Source organism: Lactuca virosa, chromosome 7, assembly GCF_052849685.1.
Source record: "Lactuca virosa cultivar CGN04683 chromosome 7, Lactuca_virosa_CGN04683_v6, whole genome shotgun sequence".
In the NCBI taxonomy this organism is placed as follows: Eukaryota; Viridiplantae; Streptophyta; class Magnoliopsida; order Asterales; family Asteraceae; genus Lactuca; species Lactuca virosa.
In genome coordinates, this window is record NC_136432.1 from 58576828 (window position 1) to 58601977 (window position 25150).

At 36.0% G+C, this 25150-nt stretch overlaps 1 long non-coding RNA gene across 8 annotated transcripts; it reads right to left on the bottom strand.

Annotated features, from left to right (window-relative positions):
* Nucleotides 1-14400: 14400 nt before the first annotated feature.
* Nucleotides 14401-17727, bottom strand: LOC145123828 (uncharacterized). Of its 8 annotated transcripts, none has more exons than XR_013715347.1 (12): nucleotides 17578-17727; nucleotides 17153-17295; nucleotides 16799-16885; nucleotides 16501-16618; nucleotides 16324-16414; nucleotides 15960-16020; nucleotides 15788-15894; nucleotides 15548-15653; nucleotides 15272-15376; nucleotides 15123-15188; nucleotides 14874-15046; nucleotides 14401-14767 (listed from the first exon to the last, which is right to left on the bottom strand). It is a non-coding gene; the product is annotated as an uncharacterized LOC145123828 (long non-coding RNA). The 8 variants fall into 8 exon arrangements; XR_013715349.1 differs by having other exon boundaries at nucleotides 14401-14533; nucleotides 14605-14767; nucleotides 15123-15376; XR_013715345.1 differs by adding an exon at nucleotides 16159-16219 and having other exon boundaries at nucleotides 15123-15376; nucleotides 15960-16073.
* Nucleotides 17728-25150: the final 7423 nt, after the last annotated feature.

A 25150-nucleotide genomic window follows, 5' to 3' on the forward strand; every position in this document is an offset into this window, starting at 1 on the left:
ACCCTTAATATTTACCCCTCAATCGATGTGCCGGTTAACCACACACGCTCCAACGATACTATGATAAACATTAAGTTACCCTTTGCCTACCTTGTTAAGTCCAGGTTAGTGTGCCGGTTAACCACACACGCTCCACTAACAGCTTAAACAAAGTGCAAAGTGTAATTTCATGGATTAGCACCTTATTCACATTTTCCTAAGTAACTAAGATTGGGAATTTATAAGTGTTTAGTTACTTAGTATTTATCATTATACTTATAATGAAGGGAGAATTATAGTCCTTGTCCTACCTGTTCGGCTAACGACCCTCCACCAGTCAAGGAAGCGGTGGGTGAGAGTGGACACCCATTAAACTGCCATTTTATAGGCAGTAACCTTATACCCCCCTTATAGACCGGCTTCGTGAATGAGGCCTACTAATGGTAAGACGACTTGCTCTTATACATATAATATATTAAACTTTTAATCTTATAATAGTATAAGGGTGTATTTTAGACATTTAAAATACTTGGTGGTTTAATCTATTAATTAAACTATATTCTTAATTTAATTTAATTTAAACCATGTCATTATGGAATTATTAATTCTCATTTAATTAAACACTTTAATTATCTATTAATAAAGTCAATAAGAGTTAATTGAATTATTCAATAAAAACATCATAATTCCAATTATTAAATTCAAAATTAAAACCATTTAATTAATTGTTTAAGTTATGAACCCAAGAGTTTTAGAATTCAATTCTTTTTTTTTTTTATAAAAAACTTTTTCCAAATTCCAAAACTTGAGGGCAAGTTTTGTAACTCTTGAAAACTTTTGGATTCCATAACTTATGGAGTTAAATACTTGTTTTATGATGAAACTTTTCATGTTCCATAACTTAAGAACAAGTTATGGAATTCTTTAAAACATTAAGACCAAGTTTTGTAACTCCATAAAAAACTTTGAATCAATTTTTTTTAAAAACCTTTTCATATCCATAACTTATGGAGGTTTCAAAAAACTCTTTAGATCAAACTTTTAAAACTAATAAAATAATCATATCATTTTATCTTTTACTAAATTTGACCTAATTCAACTCATATAGCAAATGATTCAAATTTTACAAATAATTAGTTTTTCACAAAAACAAGTAATTATCTTAAAATTTGACAAACGTCATGTTTTTTTTTTTCAACTTGAAAATAAAACATTTGCATCAATATAACAGAAAACAACCCATGGCTCTGATACCACTGTTGGGTATTGAGCATTCTAACACTCCTATGGTGTACATGCAACCCTATAAACCTTTTGATGTATGTTTTCTCTATTATACATGCAAATGGTTTCCAAGGCATTAAACCTATAACTAGCATGCATTTGACATAAACCACATAATATACTAGTTAGGGAAACATACCTTTTATGTGGCTTGAAGTCTTGATGTATTTGGCCTTAAGAGCTTAGCACCAATAGTATGAAATGCCTCAAATGGAATCACAACACACCTAGGACAAAGGTGGCTCTTGAGAGAGAATTCCATGCACCAAAACACCTCCATATTTCTCTAAGAAAAGAAGTGGTGATTTTGGCTATGGAGTAACCTATTTATATGTAGGATTCCAAGGGTCATGGGTATAACCCATAATCCATACCCATGGGTTTTATGATCCATGGTTCATGTGGCCCAACTCTTTATGTATCCATACATAAACTTGGTCCAACATGGATCATAAGCCCAACACATATAAATATAACTAATTATCATAATTAGTCCCCATAGATTTAATTAGTCTCTTTTGATCACTAAATTAATTCCAAATTAATTCTTGATTGATACTAATTAAAACATATGATTTCATATTAATATATTATAACTTATAATATATTAATAAACCATAAATAACCTTCTCTCAAAAGTCCATCCTAACAAATTGTCCTGATGATATGCAACCCAAATGGACCATGCTACTCTCGGGTCAAGTACATACCAATAATAGTTATGGGCTTAGACATCTAATCCAACAGGGCCTTGGTTTATTGTTTGGCTTTTGGGCCTTCAGAGTGTGAGTTTGGGCCTTGGGCTTGGATCGAGTTAGGTTGGGGGTAAAGTAGTATTTTTACCCCAAATATGGATTTATGGCTATGTATTGGAACCCAATTATTAATTGGGTGTTGTTTTGATGTTGACAGTGCGGGGATATGTCAAGCAGCAGCTAGAGTTTTATCCGCGGGACTTCAGAAGTGCGAGGTGAGTTACCTTCCCTGTATCAGTGGGTCGAAGGCACCAATTTCGGCCCACTAGTTGTTGTTTATAGTAAAGATGATTGTCTTTGTTATAATTTTCTGGTATGCCACTATCTGTTGTGATTTATGTGCTTATTGTCTATGATATTATGTGGTAGTGGTAGGGGTGAAATATACCCCATAACCGGTTGAAATAAACCGGAGGGTAGGTTGGGCACCCAGATATGCCTGACAGGGTAGGTCGGGCACCCAGATATGCCTGACCGTATGTTTATGTATGTTATTATTTGGTAGTGGTAGGGGGTGAAATAGACCCCGTAACCGGTTGAAATAGATCAGAGGGTAGGTCGGGAACCCATATATGCTTGGCAGGGTACGTCGAGCACCCATATATGCTTGGCTGGGTAATTCCGGCACCCAGATATGCCTAACAGTATGTTTGTCTTGTATGTGGTATGTTGGGGGAACTCACTAAGCTTTGTGCTAACGGTTTTCAGTTTTTTTTCAAGTACTCCAGTTTTCAAATAAAAGAGCTTGGGCCGATCGCAACGCATACACCCGTGTTTTCTGCAACATGTGATCTTTGGGATCGGACTCTGATAATTGTTTTATTTAAAATGTTTTTCAATGTTTTGAGCAAGTTAAATTAGTGTTTTAATTATAATAAAAATGAATTTTTTACCTTGGATTTTTGGGTCGTTACAAGTTGGTATCAGAGCCTTAGTTTGAGGGATTCAGACATACTCTTGGGTGTGTCTGAACTCAAACTGAGGATTTGGTAAAGTTTATCAAAAGGAATATATTTTTGAGAAAAGAGTTTTCTAAGACAAGAAAGGGTGTGGTGCATGCAATCAGCGGAGGTCAAGTAAGTTTTCCCAAAATACCATACATGTTTATTATGATATATGATATGATTATGAGAATTCCATGCTAGATTAGGGCTAAGGATCTACTCAGGATTTTATGATTGGAGAGATGCCTTTATATGCCTGATTGTATGAGCTTGTAGAATTGCATGCTAGTATGTTTTTTAGATCAGTGGATAGAATGGCTTGATCAGTGTATGCTTTAAAACTATGTACGGTTAGGATCTTCTAGCCCTAGAATGATTGATTTGGCCTTATTTCCTGTTCCTTGTTTGGTTGTGGTCCTAGGGTAGAGTCTTTTATTCGACAGTCTATTCGATCCTTTATTGTGTATAATTTGCATGCATATGGAAATCGGAAGTAAGAGTGGATGTTCCAGCATGAGTTGTAGTATATGAGTTGAATGTTCTTTGATTATTCTAGGGATGGGAGCGCTACTGCACGAATGCTGCTTGCTTTGTGCTTTGTGGGACTCTTAAGTGATGTGAGTAAGCTATTAAGTGAATGTGTTAAGTCACATGTAGTAAAGGTTGAATAATCTCAGAGTGATGGATTTGACCCTATTGCGCAACTCTTGTTTGAGTCTAACCGTTGTAGGAATGAGTATTTTACTCGAAGGATTATCTTAGCTTTATTGCATGTGACTATATTCACGAGGTACCTAACTGAGATTATGGGGAGTTCTTCAGCAGCTGATGGCAGGGTGAGGACGGAAACCTAGGAAAGCCTAGAAAATGCTTTAGTGGATTTGGTTGCTTTGTTAGCGAGCATTTAGAGTATCGGTTTGAGAGGGTGACTTGGAGGATTCGGGATGATTTTTGAGGAAAGTATGGATAGGTGTGGAAAGTAATATTGGCCCGTACTATTGAAAGCACATGATTCATACTCGAATTGGGGAGAGTCAACCACTTGGGTTGTGGTGACTTGGTAAGGCATGTGGAAGATATGGTGGATAACCTATTGACCCATGTTCAAATCCTGGCACCACTCAGCCCTTGTGGCCATGGAGGTTCGCCTGCAGTGACTCCAGGGCATGAGGCAAAGCCTCATGTTTGTAGCGGGGGATTAGTCGGTGCGCGAAAGCTGGCCCGGAAACCCTCGTTACGGAAGTTCCCTTTCCAAAAATTGGGGAGAGTCTTGGAAAATCTAAGAAGCATGTGGGATGAGGATTCTTGGGTATATTCGGATCTCTTGCATGTCATTTCGGTATGGTGTTGAGCACTCAGGAATGGGATTCAAATTCTGGTTTCGGCTCAGGAGCAGGACCTGGGCTGATCGATGCACGAATATGGGAGTTCGCCTCATCAAATATTACTCGCAGTGTTTCGGGCTGGACCTTGGTGGTCTTTAGTTCATCTAAGGAAGAGATTTTGGAGCTTTTGGATGGCCACCTTAGTGCCTTCAGGCCGAGGTCATATTAGGGCAATTGGGAACTCGTATGGATCCTAAAACTTTTGAATCTATAGAATCCTTCAGAGAGGAGGGCCCTGTGGTTAGTTTTTGTTATCTGGAATCGAAAGGGAAGGTCAGGCTTTCTTCGGGTGCTTTTGCAAGTATGTCATCTTCCTTTCTCTTTAGGGTGGATATCGGGAATTTGTTCTGCATTGGAATTTTGCTGGTTTGGTATTATTATATCTCAGATCGGTACTCTGCTAGTGTTGGAATTTTATTATCAAGGATTGGGATATGCCATTCTGCATGTTGGGTGTCTTCGATGAATCTTCAGATGGTCGTATCTCGTGGAGTGGGTTCCGCGTGTTCCGTTGTTGTTTCGAGTCCTTGTCGGGTTCAGTTAGGGAGTATTGCTTAGAGCATCTTGGGTTAGTGGGATAGTTCTCCAGTGAAGTCAGGGTTCAGTGGTTCTATCATCTGTTCGGGTATGATTGGCAGTTTCCTAGGGGAGAACTTTGGAGTTCAAGGCACTACCGTTGCTAGGAAAGGAATGATAGCAAGAACATAGTGGTGTCAATCACATGAATTGTTTAATCATTGAACGTGTCAAGGGAATTGTATATTCGCATGAATTAAAGTCGGTTAGAGTTCAGTGATTCCTTGATGATTGAAATTAGAGTGGAGGTTCGCCAATGCGTGGCAAGGGTTATGGTTCTTAGTGGTAGGTATAGGAACTCAAGGAATATGTGTGGTATCATGGGAGGTGATTTGGATCATCAGACTGGTTAAGGTCTCAAGAGTATTCTTCCGGATTCCAGGAGTTGGGAAATCATTGAGATTGGCTAGTAATGGAACGCTAGTTTTAGTAAGCGCAGGGCATAGACAGTTCACACTATATGAGGTTCGATGGTTTGGGAATCCATCATACTTATGGGATGAGAGAGCTTCGTTGAATCCAAGTGGGGGAGAATCAATCAGAATTTCCGGGAGTTGTATCGGGTGTGGAACTAGGACAAGTTTAGCGTCTTGGTCAGGAATAGAGATGACCTAAGTGGTCGTTTAGATTGAGGTGGTGTAAGTGGGAGTTCAGGGAACTCCCAGCAGCTGGCCGACATCTTCTTGTTACACATAGCAGGTTTGTGGATGGATCCAGATCGAGGGTCGTGTTAGAGCCTCGCTGCATGTTCTTGCCAGATGAGGGATTCGGAATTCGAAATATGACCCGGGCACCAGGTTGGATGTGGGTTTCGACTCAGGTGTGTGGGGTTATGATGTTTAAGGGATGGTAAGACCATGGGATGTAACCATGGTCGATTTGAAGTATTGTAAGATTGCGATGGGATCGTAGCATTCACCAGGCTGAAGTAGACGAACGTTAGCGATGGTCATAAGTGTAAAGGGGAAATCAGTTGCGCCTTTGGCACGCTGGCCAGAACTATCGAGGAGTATTTCTCTGTTTTGGATTGAGGACAATTGGGGTCCGAGGTAGAGCTGGGCCTGTGTAGCCCTAGTTGGGGTGGGACCCGTGGGCGAGGCCCGTGTGATTTTGGCAATACAGGTGGGACCTGATCGATATCGTTGGGTCAAGGATTTGGATCTTAAATTGTAGAATCCGGTGGGTGGTTAGTGTGTGTCGCAGAGAGGTTTATAGGCTGAGTAGCCTTGTTATTTGGACTATTGGGGACCTGGTGGTTGGGCCAGGTGCGAGAGTGGTAGTCTCAACGTTGGTTTGGGAACCTTTATATCTCGTTCTAGGAAGGACTGTCGTTATCAAAAGGTATTGGGTGAGATGCAAGTGCAGATATGTGGATCTCGGTTCATGATTTGAGTGTCGGGTTGGTTTATGGGTAAGATCTCGAGTCGGGTATCACGAGAGTTTCGTGCAGAATTTTCGTTCCCGTGGGTTGATGATTTGGGTATCTATATGCCGAGAGCATCAATCAAAGGGTTCAAGGGTAATGAATGAATTCAGTTTTAATGATAAGTCAACTCTTGTGGCTGTGTTATGGATTGGTCCTATTTGTGAAGGGCATCAAGATAAGTTAAGGCGATATTATTGATTTGGAACTCAAGTGTGGAGTAGCTTGTTATTCTAAAGATATGTTAAGTCACTTGCATATGAGTTTGGATAATCTCAGAGCAAATGACTCGATCCTACTGCGCAGCTCTCGTCTAAGTCTAACTGTTGCAGGGATGAGCCTCCTACTCGAAGGATTATCTGAGTTTTCTGTCAAGTATAAGTGTTCTCTAGGGATATTTGGTCCGTGATTCTGTTTTCTAGTGGGAATCTCAAGTTATTAGAAGTGGAGCAGTTACCTGGGAGATAAATGGACGGGATTCAACAATAATAATTCAGTATGGACGGTCTGTCAGTGAGTCAGACCATCTCGAGACTTCATATTCCAGATTGAGTAAATGTGATTATGTTGCAAGGAATTCGTTCATCTTCGGTTTATAGAGCCCTATGAGGGTTGGTTTCGGTTGCCTTGGGAAGGTTGGGGTATGCTCGGGGTTGTGGCCGTGTTGCTCAAGTTGTGTGGCGTGTCGGGAATGGTAAGGAATGATTTCGAGGACGAAATCTAATTTAAGTGTGGGATAATTCTAACATTACATTTAAAATAAAATAAGTTAATAAATAAGTAATAATAATTAAAACTTTGTGATGTAATTTATTTTCTTAGCCCTAAATCCGTAATGATTTATCAGTGTTAGCCTTGGGAGTAAATGTTATAAGCTCGGGAATTTACAGTGTAAATTGTAACATTTGAACTTAAATTGAAATGAATTTGGAAGGTGGGGGCCGTTTGGTAATTATTGGGCTTAGTTTGAAAAAGATCTGGTGGAGAGGAACAAAATTTGTAAAAATATGAAATAAGTTTGAAAGAGACACGAGATAAACCCAGTGCCCCCTTCCCCCTCGTTTTGAAGATGCAACCCTAACTCATGTTTCCTCAAGCCGCCACCATCTTTGGAACACTCTCATCCGCCACTTGTACTTTGCCGTTGGACGACGACCACCACAGCCCGCTGTCGGTGACGTCGTGAGCAGCCGAGAGAGAGCCGACGAAGACCGAAAATGGAGCTGTGAACGCCGATGCATGGGTTGTGAACGACCAGAGTTGTTGTCGCCGCTGCACCGCTTCTGTGAACACAAAGCCATTGTTGGACGCCGCAACCGCCTGGGTTTCTGTTCCGGTTCTCTTATTCTCTCCACTTTCTTCCGTTATTGCGTCGCTGCTGCCGCTCTGGCGGCTGTTCCTTGGTCGTTATCTCATGACTACCATACGCCACCACGATGGTGACTAAGATTGGGTGCGCATTTGGTGTTGAACTCGTTTTTGTGTATGTGTGCGTGTTTTGGTGTGTGTTGCTGGTTGGGAATCGAATAGAACCCATCACCACCACCGTGAGGTGGTGGTTGTCATCTCCAACCACCGCATGCGACCGCGTGGTTGGCTGTGTGTGTGTCACATGGTGTGTGTGTATATCTCCTCTATGATGAGATGTTGTTTGGGAGGTCTTGGACGGAGAAAAATCAAGGACCCCCCCCCCCCACACACACCACCACCACCATGAGGTGGTGGATGTCGTCGTGAGCCGTCGTCGACCACCACTACCCGAGGTGGCAGTGGGTGGTGCCCGACCTAGTGAAACCCTAATTGACCTAAAAACTTAACCATTGGACTAATTGGCATGCGATTGGGTTGGAAACCCTAATTAGGGTTTATAAAACCCTAATTATGGTTTAGAAAACCCTAATTTTGGAGATGTTAATATTGGATTTGTTGGGACCCGCGTTTTAGACCGCTGGATTAGAATTATGAATTAAGCCTGGCCACATTGTATGGTTGACCTAGTAGAGTGATGAAATTAATGGATTAAGTCCTTAATGGGTTAAATGTTCTTAATTAACCCTAATCGTCATTTTATGTGAAAACCCTAATTGTGTTGGGTTTTGAGTTTGGCTTTTCTGTTGGGTTTTGAGTTTGGCTTTTCTGTTGGGCTTAGATGTTTGGACTCTTGATGGGCCATCTAAGAATAAGTAGATGGACTAGGATATTTGGATGGGCTTTAGGGTGAGGCCCATGTGAGGGGTTTGGGCCTTGGTTCATTGTTTGGCTTTTGGGCCTTCAGCGTGTAAGTTTGGGCCTTGGGCTTGGATCAAGCTAGGTTGGGGGTAAAGTAGTGTTTTTACCCTAAGTATGTATTTATGGTTATGTATTGGAACCCAATTATTAATTGGGTGTTGTTTTGATGTTGAAAGTTCGGGGATCTGTCAGCCAGCAGCTAGAGTTTTATCTGCGGGACTTCAGCAGTGCAAGGTGAGTTACCTTCCCTGTATCAGTGGGTCGAAGGCACCAATGCCGACCCACTAGTTGTTGTTTATAGTAAAGATGATTGTCTTTGTGATACATGTCTGGTATGCCACTATCTGTTGTGATTTATATGCTTATTGGCTATGATATTATATGGTAGTGGTAGTGTGAAATAGACCCCGTAACCGGCTGAAATAAATCGGAGGGTAGGTCGGGCACGCAGATATGCGGTAGGTCGGGCACCGAGATATGCCTGACAGTATGTTTATGTATGTTATTATATGGTAGTGGTAGGGGGTGAAATAGACACCGTAACCGGCTGAAATAAACTGAAGGGTAGGTCCGGCACCCAAATATGACTGGCAGGGTAGGTCGAGCACCCAGATATGATCGACAGGGTAGGTCTGGCACCCAGATATGAATGGCAATATGTTTGTGTTGTATGTGGTATGCTGGGAGAACTCACTAAGCATTGTGCTTACGGTTTTCAGTTTGTGTTTCAGGTACTCCAGTTTCAACTAAAAGAGTTTGAGGCGATCGCATCGCATACATCCGTGTTTTTCGCAACATGTGATCTTTGGGATTGGAATCTGATAATTGTTTAATTTGAAATGTCTTGCAATGTTTTGAACAAGTTACATTAGCGTTTTAATTATAATAAAAATGAAATTTTTACCTTGGATTTTTTGGTCGTTACAAATTCATTTTGTTTTACCAACACATAAACATACTTTAAAAATATGTCAGTAACTAAAGTAAATAACAATAATAATTGATGTTATATAAATGACATGGCAAAATAAATATATATATATATATATATATATATATATATATATATATATATATATATATATAAACTAAATGGATGTATGGATGATTCATTTGGTTTTTACCAACACATAATTTCACTTAGACACATGTGTTAATAAGTAAATTATTTGAAAATGAAATATGTGCAGGTATAAATCAATGTACACATAATAATTACCGATCAATATGTTGATAATTCATTAATTTCTACTAAACATATAATATCTATAAATATCTATATAGCTAAATATATAAATAATAGTTTGATATTTTTTTCTAAAAATAGTTGTATAAGTTAAATACCTACACATAACTAAAAGTTAAACCAAAATAATTTAAAAATAAAAATACTAAAATATTAACCAAAATAATTTAAGAATAAAAATACCAAAATATATTTTTGTTAAAATAATGGAAAAATGAAAATTTATATAAAGAAAAAGAAAAAGGAACATACTGAAGATACTCACGATAAAACTAAATTAAATACATAATCTGTAATTAAAAACTTGAATTGTTTAGTGACATGGAAATTGAGAAAAATAAATAAACTGATTTAAAAAATTAATATTAAAATAAAAAAGAAATTAATATTAAAATAAAAAAGGAAGAGATTGAAGATGGCGGTTGAAAATTGGAGATGTAATCCCGTCCTACATGCACGATCGATTTGTGATCATCCCATCCGAAAATCACGAGTCATGCGGCTTATAGTAGGCAATGGATGTTATTTCATTTATATCATATCCCAAAAACTCAACAAAACCCTAACACCCAATTCCCAGAGTTGTAGCAAATTAAAGAAAATAAGAGAAAAGAAAATAAGAAGAGAAAAGAAAGGAAAAAAAATTTGTCTTTTGTGTTCCCTAGTTAAAGAAATGGAAGGAAAATTAAATATTTAGTTCATTCTCTCCAAATCCTTCCAAATCGGAATGAGAGTTAGGAGGGAAAATGATGCTTCAATTTCTTTTCTTTAATGAAACTCGGGAACACCAATTTCTTTTACTTTCTTCTCACTTACACCAATTTCCTTTCTTTTCTCTTGTTAAGTTGAACTCGAAAACGGGGTGTAAACGCATTGGAGGATCATCCACAGACTAAGGTGAAAAGCACGAGCAAGAATTAAGGTACGAACCACATTCCATCTTTTTTCAGTCTTGGCAGTACACTTGCTTTGTGATTTTAGTATTATTTGCTTACAATCTCATCGTTTGAAGTGTAATCTTGTTAATTGTTTGTTGTCTCTGACTGATGCAACCATGACTAATTGTTGTTGTGCCAACCTCTTATGGTTTGTGATTAACAGTCATTTACAATTAAAGAGGCTTATTTGTTTCCTTCTTCATGTCTCTAGTAAAAGCCTAAGTAGAAATAATTTTATTTAGTTGTTTTGTTAAGGCATCAAAATAATCATATCCCACTTTTACAAAAGTTATACCTAGGAAAGATGGAAAACCTTGCCTTCAAGCTTTACATCAAATGATTGAACACTTTAAATCTCAACACCTAAATCAAAACAATATGAATTTGCCAAAAAGAAAAAAAAAATTATACAATCATGAAAAACATGAAACAAAACAAAAAAGTAGTGTTAAAAACGATTGATATGAAAACAACTAACCATTTTTCAGATTATAAATTCAGAATGCAGATAGCGAGGTGTTTATAATTGTAAACCTTAAACACCAATGCATATATAAACACCCAGGAAACATTCAACATTGCTGCAGTCCAATTTCAAAAAAGGTAGGCTTTAGTGATCAAAACCAATTATCACACCACTTACCTCTAAACTACTTCCATCAAATGGATAACCATCTTTGACGTTCTTTTTTTAAAGTCTTTTGACATTATTAACCTTCCAACCAGGAGACCAAGTAAACAACCTTTTTTATGAATGTCAGTACCATTTAGCCAAAAAATCCTATTTTAATCAATATTAAAGTATTAAAATGCAACATAAGGACCAAACTACCCTTTCTTCTCATAACTGACTTCATAATCGTCCCCATCCAGCTTATTACGTTTGTCCCGATTTTTGTTTTTATTCCATATGACTATCGCCCACTACACCTGACGCTATTTTTGGAGGGGTTGCATGCTCTTTGTTACACATGATAACAGTTCAGTTCCTATTGCATAATTTGATTGATGGTTCAACGTTTTTTTGCCTCTTCTGGAAAAAAAAATTAAAGTTCATTGCTATTTCCTGCACTGTTAAAAAAATCTGTCCTCCCGCTAGCATTTTATTGAATAAATTTTTCTGCTATTCTTAAAATAAAAAAAAAAAACTTAAAAGGAAAAATTAATCAGGTAATAAGTGATTTTGGGGTATTTATGAGGTTTAGATAAAACTAAATAAAAACATCAGGATGCATCTAAAGTGAGTTCAAGAGGCGTTTAAGCCATATACATTTACTTCCCAATTCTCCTTTTGTTCTTAATTATTTTTAAACAGTTAATGTATCCAACTTTGTTCCTATGATTTAATTAAAGTCATGAATTTAATTATCTCCAATCCTATTTTTTCCTTCAACAATGGAGTAAGTGTTAAAAGTGTAACACCTAAATGCATTAGTACAACACCTAAATGCATGTGCGAGAGTTACTTGGTTAATTTTATGTTTATTTCTTTCTGTTCAATTTTTAGTTTTTATCTTTCCTTAGTGGGTAGCTACTTTATTGATAGAAGTTACCTTGTAGTTGTCAGTTTTCTTTTCTCGTGTAAGCCTCAAAAGGCATGCCATGTTCAGTTGTTTTCATGTCAATGCAAAAGTTGTTTTCCTTCTTGTTTGTGCTTTCCTGTGTAATGTGTAATCTTACTGTGTGTAAAAGTGTGTGTTCATTTAGCCTTCAAGTTTAAGAAACTGGTATTAGAGCCCGGTTCAATGGCTGACTTTCAAACTACTGGTGGAGTGAAGAAACTTAATAACCAGAATTACAACATGTGGTCTACCTGCATCATGTCATACATGCAAGGGCAAGAACTTTGGGAAGTTATAAATGGGTAAGAGACAAGTCGACCGAAGGCAGAAGACAACAATGGAAACTTACGCAAATGGACGATTAAAGCATGCAAGGCCATGTTTTTTTTTAAAAACAACAATTGAAGAAGATATTCTGGAATGGGATGTAGTGACTCCAAAGGAGGCTTGGGATATGTTGAAATACTCCTCTATAAGAAGAATGATGCTAAGCTACAACTTCTTGAGAATGAATTACTATCTGTGTCTCAGAGGGATATGAAAATTCCGTAGTACTTTCACAAGGTAAAGTCTACATGTGGAGAAATTACAGAGCTTGATCCTCAGTCATAGTTAAGTGAAACAATGATGAAAAGGATTATAATTCACGGTCTAAAACCAAAATTCAGAAGCTTTTTAGTAGCGGTCAAGGTTGAGCTACTCAACCTTCTCTCGTTGAATTTCAGAATCTCTTAGCCGGACAGGAAGCCTTAGTGAAGCAGATGAGTGGGGCCTCGATCAAGATTGATGAAGAAGCTCTCTTTGCAAAAATGGGTAAAGGAAAGTATCGATCACAGTCTAGTCAACACTACAAAAGAGCTCTGATAAAAAAAGAAACTATGAGTTGGGGAAGAAGACTCGTATGTTTGGAAAAGGAGAATCATCTGAGGATAAACAAAAGAATCATCATTCCAACAAATGATTTCCTTTCAAGTGTCATAATTGTGGCCGCAAGGGATATATGGCACGCAACTGTCGATCACACTACAAATAAAATGATATTTAGTGGCACAAAAAAAGTGCCACTAAAAACTCACTTTGTAATCTACGGCAAAAAAAAATGTCACTAAAAGCGCTCCCGCTAAAAGTCTTTAGTGACACTTTTTTGGTGTGCCGCTGCGGGTTTTAGTGGAACTTTCGGTTATGCCACTATAACATTTTTAGTTTTAGTGGCACTTTTTTTATTGCACTGATACATTTGTTAAAATAGAAGTCATTTTCCTACTTTTGGGGGCACATGCTCTAGCAAAAAATAGAAAAATATTCAGAAATCATGTCCAATTACTTTTTTTAATTTCATTGATATAATAAAAATACAATTAAGATTATAAACGGACATACCAATATCATTATTTGAAACAAAAGTTAACTAACAAACAATAATATGCAAAATAATTACAATTTCGATAAATTCTTTGTCAAAGAATCGAGTAAAAGGTTTCCTTTTTTATAATGCATTAGATGCTTGTACTTTATACAAAAACCTGCATATTATTCATAACTGCCATTCTTCAAATAAGTTGCTCAGTTGTCTTTCTTTCATGATCTTATCATATATTTGTTGTTGAAGGATAGAAACTTCTTCGTACAAACAAACTATAACTTTAGCAACTTCAACTTCAAGTTATAACATATTAAAAGCTAAATAAGAAAATTAATACAATATAATATTACATAGCACATCAAAGTAGATGGGTTCATTTTAATGTTCTATACACAACAATATTAACCAACGATTAGCATATAACAAAATAAAATTATAACTAACAAATACATTTTGACAAAAATGCAAGTTAAGATGACAAAATAAAATAAGAAATTAACGGCGAATAGATAGATTTAATATTTTAAAACTTAGATCATATTATCTAACGATAAATTTCTTTATTTTGTGTTTTATACTTTTAATAATTTATATTTTATAATAACGTTTATTTCTTTTGTTCATAAGCATACTAACAAATAATTTTTTTTTTTGTCTAGTGAAATAAAAGTTGTATTTGCTTCTTAATCACTAATGACTCATTAATCACAAATTAATTATTTTAATCTTCTGCTTTTATACTAACAATTATCTTTTGTCTTTGGAGCCATACTTTAGTCTCTTCAATACGGTATATGATCAAATCTTAGACTATTGATAGTAAAAGACCATTTTGCCCTTCTTACACTCCTATAAGTAATTTTCACATTATAAGGGCCTTGATATACAATCAAATAAAAGATTAAAAATATTATAATTACCTTGACTTCCTTGATCCACAGTTGCTTTAAATATGAATCACCAAGAACAATTGAAACCATAAGTGCACCATGAACGTTTTGCAATTGATTTTTCATAGCTTTACAACATGGGCTGAAAACTAAAAAGTTGTTGCAAGTTGTGATCCTTAGCTTGCTTTTTCATCTTCACATACCAAAATAAAACAAAAAGTTTTCATCAAAAAGAAGGATTAAAATAAAAGATCGTCCAATCCCCTTAAAATGCATTTAAAAGAGTAATAGAGAATCACCTAAGGCGCACAACTCTCTGGCCATAAATACCCATATTTTTAGCATATGATTGAGAGCATTCAATTAGATGATCATCTTCAAGGAAACTCCTAATAGATTTCACACCATTTTCTGGATCACCACTTGCAAACCCTTGATAGACCATGTCAAAGAAAGCAAGATGACCTATGACCTACGAAGAGTAACATTAAAGACCGATAACTTAAAGAAAAGAGATATACAAGAAAATGAAACTACAGAACACCAACCTTGAGCTATTAAGACATTTCTTTCCTGTACCAAGTCTAGTTACTAACTACTATGTGTACTCCTCTCTAAGTGGAATAGGGTTTAAATGCAAACACCATTAGTCCATTACTAATAAAGAAACAAAGAATAAAAAAGAAAAAGCACTTACTCGCGAACTCCTTCACAGACTGATACAAATGAGATAGTGTAGTGCATACATAGGAATTACCATAGATGCAACAATCAATATGTCGAAGTAGAGTTAGTGTTGTCTCTACACCCAAAACGAAACTAGTTTAAACAGCAATCACAAGATCATGACTATTAAAGACTCAAAATCAATAACTATTTTTGCATGATTAGATGATAGACAATGATTGATATTTGAAATGGTTCATATATCCAAAATGTATATATCATCTAAAGTATAAACATTATCCATTACCTTGTAATACATATCTCAAGCTCTTAATAATAGATGTATTAGTTGCCTCAACAACAATCTGACTGAGATCCCTTTGTAGTGATCTACCCATATCCAACAATCCAACCTTAAAAAATACAAGGTTAATAGTTAATAATTACCTAATTTGCTATAGAGATTCACTAGTTTAATACTTATAACATAATCATAAATAAATATGGACTAAATTTGAAGTAGAGGTCATGTAGTAGAGCATAATACCTGAATCATCCTCATTTGAAGTTATAAACAAACAAGATGTTGAAAGTGTTGCAGTCTCTTCCAGTCTCATCCTAATATTCTCCAAGTTAACTTCTTCCTCGGAAAACCTAATCCATTATTGATTGACATAAGCGGAAGAACCTTAATTAAAAATGGAGGTGAAAGTTCTTACAATATCACACTCAGATCCAGTAACATGATGTATTAAGCTTCTTATGAAGACTTAAAAAGGCCTATAATGAAAACAATGAGCATTACTATCACAACAATAATCATGGAAGATTGCCTGAAAGAAACAAAAAAACATCATTTAAGAATCTTGGACTTAATTGAACTAAAAAAATGTCAAATGTTGCATTTTTCGATCATACACGACATCATAAATGGTTCTTATTTTTCTTGAATTCTGATGTGTTTTCCTTCCCAATGTATCTGAATTAGAATTTAAGTCCGCATTCAGTTTATCAATACTGTCTTTCACATCTGAAGGAAGGTAAAAATGTGCCACATTAGTAGTTTTTGCTATTGACAAATACCTAATTTCATTGGTTCACAACATAATTTAACGTCTCCACTGCTTCACCATGAAACTTATCTTGCCCAACTAAGAGAAGACTGCATCCAGTTCTGAACAAGAAACAATATTTCATGATCTATTTAACAAAATCATAAATATACTTCATGCTTTCTTTAAGTTCATAAGTAAAACTTACGTTGCAACACATGTGAAGATGATGAGCAAAATCAAGCGTAGTGTTTGAGAAAGTCTAGATTCTTTGCATTTGATGTTGATTCTCCATCCACAGAAGTGATATGTGATCATGGCGATACCTAAGAACAAAAACCATATCATACCAAAAATCAATGCAACAGACCCTGTAAATCCCTCAACCATCACATGTTTAGATCTTTAAAAAGTTAGGAAATTTATAAAAAGTATTAAGAAACTTATGCATCATAGGAAGTTTCTAGTTAATAATTACCAACTTAAATCTTAGGTAAATCATATACCTTATAGGCTTGAATCACACGACGAATCATTGTATCTAAATACTATGATCACTCTTTAATTATAATATCAGGATGGAATTGCTTCACCTATAACAAATAAAATATGAATAAAAACGACTATTAAATAGGAAAATTTCATTAGAGTTCTCCCCTAATTTATATTTCACGTGTTCAAAATTTTTAACATTTACAAATTGGTGAACATCAACTCCTTGTGTTTATGAATTTTATGACACTAGAGCACTCCAGACAAATCTTATCAGAGACCAAATATATTTTCGAATGGACCTTAAACGTATTGAACAATGGGAATACAACCATGGAATAACTGAAAACAAAATAATAGAAACATACTTTGGCACAAAAAGCTGCTTTGAGGTTTGACAAAGAGCAATCAGGCATTATGTCGAGCACCTGGTAGGCAGAAGAAACATACATGGTGGTTCGATCTACATTACTGTCTCTGACAGAGTTCACCCTGAATTGGTTATTAGTGTCTGAAAAAAGAAACGATTTAGGTATTTGTTTTGCATTAAATCATACGATCCGACTCCTAAGTCGTAAACATGAAACTAATTTAGGGCACAAGGTCTCCCAATTTGGACGTACATATGTTTGCCTCTAGTGAGAATCTAACTGAAATCCTTAGGGTCATATCAATGGATCGTATATCCGAGTGTTGTGTGTGTATGTTGGGAGAATTTGAATCTAGCATTCTAATATGAAAACTTAACTTAATGTACAAGAGCTGGAAAAATCTTAATTATTATGCATATTACCAAATTGAAGTCAAGACTAAAGATGGTGAATGAATGCGATGACGACATTGGATGAATGCCACGACCACGTTGTAGCAGGCGGCGATAACGCCGATACAACAGGGATGATGGTGGCAGTGGAGCAAAGAGATGGTGTGCTAAAAAGCTGATTGTTTGGATCGTTACTTGGTAAGGGTTTTAAAAGTGGGAGGGGTAAAATGTAAAATAGAGAAAATTGGTAAAACTGTCAATTTGTAGTGGGAGAAATAAGATAATACCAAAATACCTTAATATGATTAGCACATCAAATTCTCTAAGGGTATAAACAGGATGAACCATATATGAACAATGTTTGTAGAAATTAACCATATATAAATTAGGAATCAAATTAATAGACAATTATGCAAAACGAACCAAAGTTGTAATTTTTTGAAAGATTAGGGACTAGTTTGTATTTTACTTTTCTTATTATAACAGTTATACATCTATACTATATAACAAAATATAACTTTTAATGACATATTAAAACATTATGCCACTAATAGTTATAAATGTTACTGACATAAAATGTTAAGTGTCACTAAATTTATTAATTTTTATAGTGGCACATAAAATGTGCCACTAGCTAGAAACATGATATAGTGGCACATCAAATGTATGCCATTATAAATGTATGCCATTAAATGACATTTTATTTGTAGTGTCAGAACAGTTGGAAGAGGGTAATGTTGCAGCATCGCAAGAAGAAGAAGCCTGGGACGCAGAAGCTTTGTATGCACAAGTCAAGGATGAAGTGGTGTTTAGTGCAACTGCCGAAAATAGTGAAAATAGTCTTGATGAATGGATTTTTGACTCTCGATGTTCAAACCATATGACCGGAGAGCATGAGAAACTTCAATATTATATCAATAATGGCAGTAGTCGGGTGGTTGTGATAGCCGATAACTCTAAACTCTCAATTGCACATGTTGGCAATGTAGTCTTTCGTCCCGAAGATAACAACAAACAATTGAGACTTGAAAGTGTCTACCACGTTTCGGGTATGAAGAAGAATCTTCTTTTAGTTTCACAATTCGCCTCATCTGGTCACTATGTGTTGTTTGGTTTGAATGATATGAAGATCTTCAAAGAATTCGAAACTCGATCAAAACCTATACTAAAGGAACAAAGATCTGATTCAATTTATGTGATGTCGGCTGAGACGACGTATGTAGAAAAGACAAAAAGAAACCAAAATGCAGACATGTGGCACATGAGATTAAGGCACATGAGTTATGATAAACTTGACTTAATGATGAAGAAACAAATGGTGAAAGGACTTCCTCAACTAAAAATTTGAAAGGATATTATTTGTGTTAGGTGTCAATTTGGAAAAGCACATCAACAACCCTTCAAAAGTTCAAAGTATCGGTCAAAATCTCCCTTAGAAATCGTTCATTCTAATGTCCTCGGACCTATAAAATAGTCATCAATCAAAGGTATGAGGTATATTGTAACTTTCATTGATGATTTTTCAAGATATGTATGGGTATATTTTATGAAAGAAAAGTCAGAAGTGTTCATGAAGTTTAATGAGTTCAAACTTGAAGATGAGAGAGAAACTACAGTTAGTATAGGTTATCTAGGCTTAGATAATGAGGGAGAGTACCTTGTTGATGAATTCTCAATGTACTTTAAGAAACACAAGATTAAAAGGCAAATGACTTGTCCCAATACGCCACAACATAATGGAATTTCAAAGAGAAAGAATCGTCATCTATTTGAGATTTATGGCAGCATGTTACATGATAAAACCATACAAGGGCGTTTCTTGGTACAAGCTATGAAGACTACAACTTATGTAATCAACAAAATACCTCAACAAGGGCTCAAATACATGTCACCATTTGAGAAGCTGTGGAATCTAAAGCCTAATGTAAGCCATTTTCGAATGTTTGGTTGCATTGCTTATGTTTTTGTGCCTAATCATCTTGGTAGCAAAATGGAAAAGAAGGAAATTTGATGTATTTGGTGGGATATGATCAAGAGAGGAAAGGATGGTGTTTTTGTAACCCAACCACAGGAGAGTGATACACTTCAAGGAATGTTGTATTCAATGAAGCTTCATCATGGTGGTCAACAAATCATGAAGTACTTCCAGATTCAGGTCTATCTAAGGATAAGCTTGAATCCCCTGATGTCAACTTAAAACTTGATGAAGTAGATGTTACTATAGAGGATGATGAAGCTCAATCCCAAAGTTATAGACCATGTAAAACTAGTAGTTTTCATCCAAGAATCAATAATGAAGATGGTGGTGAAAACTTAAGTCTGAGAAGATCATCAAGACCAAAGAAACCAAATCCCAGATATACAAATGTTGCTGTAATTGAAGATGTAGCAATAGAACTTGATTCATACCAATAAGCTTGCCTTAAAAAAGAGTGGATCACCGCCATGGAAGAAGAGTACACTACTCTAATGAGAAACTAAACTTGGGAATTGGTTCCTAAACCAACCAATGCAAAGCCAGTCTCTTGTAAATGGGTTTATAAAGTCAAACGGAAAGTTGATGGTTCAGTAGAAGGGCTGAAGGATCGACTTGTTGCACGAGGTTTCTCTCAAGAATACGGCCTCGACTACGAAGAAACATTTAGCCCTATAGCAAAACTAACCACAGTGAGAGTTCTACTGGCCTTAGCTGCTAGTAAAGGATGGAATATGTGGCAAATGGATGTGAGTAATGCATTTCTATATGGAGAACTTAATTGAGTGATTGTAACGGATCAACCTCAAGGCTTTGTAAGTAAAACCCATCCAAAATATGTATGCAAGCTTAAGAAATCCCTGTATGGACTTAAACAATCACCGAGAGCCTGGTTCGGAAAAATTGTTGAATTTTTCGAACATAACAAATATTCTATAACCACTTCTGATGCAAGTCTTTTTGTTAAAAGTAAAAGAGACAAGGTTTCTATGATTCTGGTATATGTAGATGATCTGATAATCACAGGAAACTATGATGAAATGATTACTCGTCTCAAATAAAATCTCTGTACTCAGTTTTATATGAAAGAATTGGGAAGATTGAATCATTTCCTAGGTTTAGAGTTGAGCTACCAGCATTATGTGATTGTTTTGCATCAAAGGAAATATTCCATAGACATGTTAAATAAGTTTGGGATGTTAGATACCCACCCATGGATGCAAATGTCAAGTTTAGTGCAACAGTAGGCATAGAACTGGAAGATGCTTCAATGTAAAGAAAAATTATGGGGAGTCTTATATATTTAACTCTAACGAGGCCTGATATAGCCTTTTTTGTTGGAGTTTTGAGTTGTTTTATGAAAAATCCAAGAAATCCTCACATGGATGCAGTATGAAGGGTACTAAGGTATATCACGATGACACTAAACTAGGGTATTTCTTTCAAGAAACGAGAAGAAAGCAAGTTGTCATGCTACTGTGATGCAGATTATACTGGTGATGTCAATACACGTAGATCAACCACAAGTTACTTGTTCATGTTGGTATCTAGTATGGTCACTTGGTATAGTAAACGACAACCTACAGTCTCGTTATCAACAACAGAAGCATAGTATAGAGCTACTGCAATGGCAGCTCAGGAGTGTGTATGACTGGTATATATAATTGCTAAAGGATCTTAAGCAGAAGGTGAACTATAGTGTACCATTGTTATGTGATAATTTATCTTCTATACAACTTGCTGAGAGTCCCACGTTCCATGCCCGAACCAAGCATATCGAGGTACACTATCATTTCATTCGTGAAAAGGTGTTACAAGGTTACATTGATCTCAAATATATTAACACCACATAACAACTTGTAGAATCCTTGACTAAAGGTTTGGCCAGCAAGAAGTTGTTTGAGTTTTGTGATGCTATGGGAATAGTTAAATTAGGTATTGAGGGGAAGTGTTAAAAGTACAACACCTTAATGCATGTGCAGGAGTTACTTGGTTAATTTTATGTTTATTTCTTTCTGTTCAATTTTCAGCTTTTATCTTTCCTTAGTGGGTACTTACTTTATTGGTAGAGGTTACCTTGTAGTTGTCAGTTTTCTTTTCTCCTGTAAGCCACATAAGGCATGCCATGTTCAGTTGTTTTCATGTCAATGCAAAAGTAGTTTTTCCTTCCTCTTGTTTGTTCTTTCTTGTGTAATCTTACTATGTGTCTAAGTGTGTGTTATTTTATCCTTGAAGTTTAACAGTAAGTCTCCCTTCAAAGGACTGTAATATGTCATTTTTTTCGTTTTGTTTGATTGTTACTTCTTGTATTGATACTTCTGTATCTTCTCCTGCCTTGTATCTTGCTTAGTTCGTCTTTTAATATCATTATTTGCTGGTTCAAAAAATACTACGACATTAAATTGCCTTGTCTAATTTTATTTATATTCAATTTTCGGTTTATAGTTCCATAGAAAAACATTAAACTGATGATTTTCAATTGGTAATAATAGTTAGATATAACGTATGGATCATCAATGGGTCAAGATTGGGAGTAGAACCTCTATCGAGTTTGTGAACGGGGTAAAGGAATTTCCAAATGTTGCCCGAAATACTTTGAACTCTAATGGGTTAAGTCAATGCCACCTATGGTGATTGTCGTAATTCGAGACTACTAAATATAAGTGTCATTACTTCCCATTTTACTAGTGTAGGAATTGATAAGTCCTATACATGATGGGTGCATCACTGTAAGGATGAAGTCGAAGAAAAAATGTTGGACATAATGATTTTGATAATCATGAATCAGGCGACTTAAGAGTAGGATTAGATGATGCAATTGGTCATTCATTATTTGATATTGTCCATACCAATGATCTAACTAGAAACCAACACCTAGGAAATGTTGGTTATGAGAAGCTACATGAAGCTTTAAATAAACCTTTGTATGAAGGATGCAAGAATTCTACATTGACATTTGTAGTGAAGTTGATGAATTTGAAAGTGATGAACAAGCTGTTGAAAGTGATGACCAAGTGGACGGATAATTCGTTTGATATGATGTTGAAATTGCTACACGAGGATCTTCATGATGGTAATAATTGTCTAAAGACCCATTATGCTGTTAGAATGTTTCTTTGTGAATTTGGTTTAGGTTATGAGCTTTTTGATGTTTGCCAATATGATTGTGCTATTTTCTATAAGGACAACAAAGATGACATAACATGTCCTATTTGTCATAGCAGTCATTACGTGCGCAACACAATTGATTATAAGAAGCTACGATACTTTCCAATAACACCTCGTTTGAAGCGTCTATATGCTTCATGCCACACTGCCAAATATATGTGTTTCCATAAACAAGTTTGCAAGGATGAGACTGTAGTTTTGCGTCATCCTGCTGATGGAGAGGCTTGGAAAAATTTTAATAACTTGTATCCCAATTTTGCAGATGATCCTAGGAGTGTACGATTGGGGTTAGCTTCAGATAGGTTTAACCCTTTTAGCAATATTGCAACATCATATAGTATGTCGCCTGTTATTTGCTAACATATAACATGTCACCTTGGTGTACGATGCATAAGAGCAATTACTTTCTAACTTTACTAATTCTTGGGACAAAATCTCATGTTAAGACTTTGACGTCTTATTAAGGCCAATTGTGGACGAACTTAAAGTTCTATGGGGTGACGGGGTTCAAACGTATGACGAACTTAAAGTTCTATGGGGTGACCTGCTTATGCTTACTTGTCTGGGAGGAGCACTATGGATAAGCTGGCATGTCCAATATATATTGACGATACCTGCTCTAGCAGGATTCGTGGTAAACAATGTTTTATGGGACACCGATGTTTTCTAAGCAAAACGCACAGGTGACGAAAGAGAAAAGTGTTTGATGGGAAGCAAGAGATAAGGGAAAAATCTCGTCGACTTATAGGTGATGAAATTTTAACACAGTTGGCTAATATTCCAAGATGCACTACTGGAAAAGCACCTAGTAATGACAATACGAAGCGTACACGGGGTGCTGATGAGTTTAATTGGTCAAAAAAGAGTATCTTGTTTGAACTTCCATATTGGTCTAAACTATTGCTACTCCATAATCTTGATCTCATACATATACAGAAAATGTGATGGGTTTCAAGCAATACATCAATCCTATGGTGTACATGCAAACCCTAATAGCTTTGGATCTAGTTTGTGTAATGAACATGCAATTGAATATCCAAAGCCATAAACCCTAGATCTAACATATTATAAACTGAATTAGGGTTTAGAGAATTACCTTTGATTGTTATATAGCAATAATAATCAATCCTTGGCTTCAGAAAGCTTAGTGCCTCAAGTGTTGCACCTCTAATGGAGTCACAAACACCACTAAGCAACTTGGATGAAGAGGGAGGAGAGAGGAGCCACCAAAAACGGCTAGAAACCCTAAAGGAAGTGTTCATCACGTTTTTGGGGATTAGGGGCTCCTTAAATAGGTAGGCAATTAGGGTTATCTAACAAGGAAACCCTAATTTGACTGCTTAAGCCCTAAGCAGCCCATGGACCCCTTCTAGAATATGCCTTGGACGATTTCTAATGGGCTTCCCCATAGAATTCGTCCAACCTATTATTCCAAGGTGATCCATGGCCCAATTGCAATTATCCTATAATTACAATTCCAGTCCCCTAAGTTTAATTAATCTCTTTTAGCCACAAAATTAAATCTTAATTAATTCTTGACTAATATTAATTAAACATTATGATTTCTCCTTTAATATATTATTCTTATAATATATTAATAAATCATAATTAAACCTTTCTCTCCTTAATTCATCCTACATATTGTTATGGTGAAGGCAACCCAAAAAGGACCATGCTCATAATCGGGTCAAGTACATACCAAAATAGTTATGGACTTAGACACTAATCCAACAAAATGTTCATGATAATATAGTCGGGACATTGTTAAATGATCCCATGAAATCAAAGGATACTACAAAAGCACATATAAACTTGAAGGATCTTAATATTCGCAAAGATCAATGGCTAAGGCATAGAAATGGAAAATTTGAGAAACCTCATGTTGATTTCACATTGACTAAACATGAATGTGTGTAGTTCTACAAATTTATAAAGTTTGCTTGCCTACCTGATGGCTATGCGTCCAACATAAGTCGATGTGTGATAGACTCTAATACACTCGGAGGGATGAAAACGCATGATTCAGAAAATACTGCCAATTGTCGTTCTTCCTTTTTTGAACAAAGAAATACGTACAACTTTGATCGAGTTCAGCCAATTCTTACCAAAAAAATATGTTTGAAGACTCTATATGCGAAAGAATTTGAGGATATGAAGACTTGGATTGTAATCATATTATGCAAACTTGAGAAGATATTTCCTCCAGCATTTTTCACTGTCATGGTTCACTTGTGCATACATTTACCAGAGAAGGCATTATTAGGAGGACCAGTCACCCAGAGATGGATATTCAGGATCGAACATCATATGGGTACATACAATGGATATGTTCGTAACTTTGCACGTCATTACCGAAGTGTATGTTGTCAAGGAGGCTATCACATTTTATCTCGTTATGTATATGACATCGAAACAAGATTCACCCGTGTTGAACACAAATGGGATGTATCGAATACTAAA